This window comes from Aythya ferina, assembly GCF_964211825.1.
Source record: "Aythya ferina genome assembly, chromosome: 2".
Taxonomy (NCBI): domain Eukaryota; kingdom Metazoa; phylum Chordata; class Aves; order Anseriformes; family Anatidae; genus Aythya; species Aythya ferina.
Genome location: NC_140297.1, coordinates 160,401,173 through 160,404,424, shown reverse-complemented (window position 1 = coordinate 160,404,424; position 3,252 = coordinate 160,401,173). Strand labels below are relative to the sequence as shown.

At 53.2% G+C, this 3,252-nt stretch overlaps 1 pseudogene across 1 annotated transcript; it reads right to left on the bottom strand.

Moving 5' to 3' along the window:
- Positions 1–346: 346 nt before the first annotated feature.
- Positions 347–796, bottom strand: LOC311431225 (feather keratin 1 pseudogene; annotated as a pseudogene). The gene has a single exon. The product of its transcript is annotated as a feather keratin 1 pseudogene (transcript).
- Between the last annotated feature and the right edge of the window lie 2,456 nt (positions 797–3,252).

The following is a 3,252-nucleotide window of genomic DNA, read 5'->3' as shown; positions in this document are numbered from 1 at the left end:
TCAAAGTAGAGCCTCATGAGGACAGAAAAGAGGGGGGCAATCAACTCCCTCACTATGCTGGTTACTGCTCTGTTGATGCAGCACTGCATGCAGTTGGCCTTGTGGGCTGCAGGCGTGCACTGCTGGATATTGTAGAGCCTTTCATCCAGCAGAACAACCCAAGTCCTTCTCTGCAGGTTGCTCTCATTGAGTTCTTCTCCCAGTCTGTACTCCTGTCTGGGATTGCCCTGACCCACGTTCCGTACATGGACTTGTTGAACCTCACGTGGTTCACATGGGCCTGCTTCTCCAGCCTGTCTAGGTTCCTTTGGATGAAGAGCATTGGGTGAAGAAAGGAGTGTCAGGCTGGCATGCATAAGAACTTTATTAAGGAAGACTCATGAAAAGGAAGGTGCACAAGCAGCAGAGCATCCTCAGTCCATGAAGTTGGTTGCAGGGCATTGTTAGCTGCTGTCAGGGGTGTTGGCGTGGGTCCTTAGCAGGGGTAGCAGGCTCTTCTGCCAGAGAAGCAGCCCAGGCCTCCGAAGCCAAAGCCTCCAAGGCCAAAGCCTCCAAAGCCACCGGAGGAGACGGGCACTCCCTGGGCGCTGAGGTTGCTGCCCACGGCAGCTGATGCGGAGGATCCAACGGCGGTGTTCTGGGGGAAGGAGCTGAGGATGGGTCCTGGCAGGGTGACCACCACGGTGGAGGGCTGGATGGCAACGTGGGAGTCCTCGCACTGCCTGACACAGGGCTCGTTGCAGCTGTTAGCCAGCGGGGTGGGTCCGCAGGGGCGGCAGATGTCGTAGCAGGACATGTCTGTGTTGTGGAGGGTGCCTGGAAGAGAGGGTGTTGGGAAGGTGGAGGGTGTTGTGGGCGTGAGGAGTGGTGGTGCAGGAGGCCAAGGGAGTGGGGAGGCCTGGGATTTTATGAGAGCATGGTAGTGGGGAGGTGGAAGGGCTGCTGAGGTTGGGGGCAGAGACTGTGTTGGGAGGCAGGTGAAGGAAGGGATCGGGGTTTAGACTCACCTTGTTGTTTGCAGGGGAGAAGGCGTGTGGTGGAGTGTGTGAGGGAGCGAGGTGCAGGGCCGGCTTTTATGCTGGTCCGTGAGTGCCTGCAGGGCGAGAGAGCCTCTGCGCATGACAACATTTGGCGTGAGCTGCTCTTCCATTGCAAAGCCTGGCAAGTAAAGAGGTGGGGTGTGGTGTCCTTCCCACAACTTGACCTTTTCATGTCCTCCTAGTGAGGACATGGTGTTAGATCCTGACGGCACCTTCAAAGTGAGAGAATTAGAGGCTGGAGCATTTCTCTGAAAGTTCCATGGGAGGGCAGGTAGATGATGTGGCCAAGGGCTGGCTGAGGTGCGGTGTCATGAGTGAGGTCTTTGCGTGGCATTCATGTGGTGTGGCCCAACCACACTGGGCTTTGTGGCTGTCAGCAAGTTATTGCAATGGACAGCATCGGGCATAGAATTGGGTGCTATGAAAAGAAGGAATGAGAGGTGAGTAGGTCCTACACTGGCCTTGGTTCCTGACACCATAGGCTTCCCCCCCTTTTCGTCCAAAGCTGAAGTTCCCAGAGAACACAAGGCTTGACGCTCGGCTTGATGGGATTTCTCGGGCTGAGTTGTGTGGTCTGTGAGCGGTCCTGAGGTTCATGAAAGGCAGAGGACAAGAGGGAGTGTGAGAAAGGGCCAGCTGGGAGCCATCATCTTTTGGGGGATGATATTTGGGATTTGTGTCAAGGAGGAAACCTATTTCTCTGGCCAGTGTGTAATTTTCTGAAAGATGATTTGGACATTTCGGTTGGAAACTGGAAGCATGCAAGCTAAACCTGCAAAGGGTGAGTGAACATCAAGGTCTTCCACTGGTTAGCCAAGGTGAGTGTTTCATGGCCTGGCTCTCAGGCGAGTAGTGCACATTGCCAGGAAGACGGAGAAGCTGTGCCACTGGATGTACTGAAGTGCACAGGACCTGTCAGGTTGCTCCTACAAATGCTGAGAGTCCTGGCAGATATCTTCAGAAGGCTACTTTCATCTTTCTTTGAAAGTTGATGGCAACTGGGTTCCTGAAGACTGGAAGAGGTTCATCCCACTGCGATGTTCAACAGATGCAGAAGAAAGGTGTGGGGAACTGCAGGCTGGTCACTTTGTGATCGGACACTGTGTACGATCGTGGTGCAAAAGAAAGCAGCTATAGGGTGTGCTAATGAGGGGAAATTGTTTCAGAAGGCTTGGGCAGAAGGGCTTTAGAATGATGAAGCTTGTGTTTGGTCACTTGTAAGTCTTGGGTGATGTATTTGAAGGTGTTGTGGCCCTTTTCAACCTATCCCGATGACCTCTAGAGCTTTGCCTTTGTGCTGAGGGAAGTGGGAAGAAGAAGGGAAGAGGAAGCACGTCAGGCCGGCGTGCTTGAGAACTTGAGGGTCAGCGACGACACAAAGATGCATCCACATCCACCAGAGTCTTGCAACATATGTGTGGTGTCCGTGTGAGGGACAGCTCAGTGAAATAATACTGGCCTCTATAGAGACCCCAGAGGGACACCACTCCTCCCCGGTCCCCACCTGGCCACCGAGCTGTTGAGCGCAACTCTTGGAATGTGACTGTGCAGTCAATTCCTTATCTGCTGAGTGGCCCATCATGTCTTTCCATTTTAGTGCCCAGGAGATATGTAAGAGCATTGTCCAAATACTTCTTGAACACCAAGAGGCTTGGGCCCTGATGGCCACTTGAGCCCTGCTTTTTGTTCTTTTTGTCGCGTGAATTTGGAAAAGCGCTGGGAGAAGAAATAATGAAGAGGCATCTCAGGATTTGGGATGCAGATTCATTTTATTGAGGAAAACATGAAACAGAGGGAAAGTCATGTGGGAGATGCACATTCTGAGGTGGCTGGAGGGTGACCACTAACCTATGTCCTTGCATACAGTAGATTTTCCCAGAGCCCTCAGGTCTCCCTACCCCCTGGTGGGAGCAGCCCCTGAAGGTTTCCGGAGGGATTGTGCTAGTGAGCAAGGCATTGCAGCCGTAGGTAGTGGCCGTAGGTGGTGGTGCTATGGAAAGGAGAAAGAGGAAGAAAGAAGGAGGTATGTTGGCCATGTTTCCTGACAGCAAGGGCTGTCCAATACCTTGCTTGCTTGTTCTGTTGTGCCATGGAATGACGATCTGTGGGTTGTCAGCTCGTACGCCATGGACAGCACGGAATTGGGTCCTCAGACCGAGAGCTGTCTGGCATGGTGTTGGAGGCTACTGTCAGGGATATTGGCATGGGACCC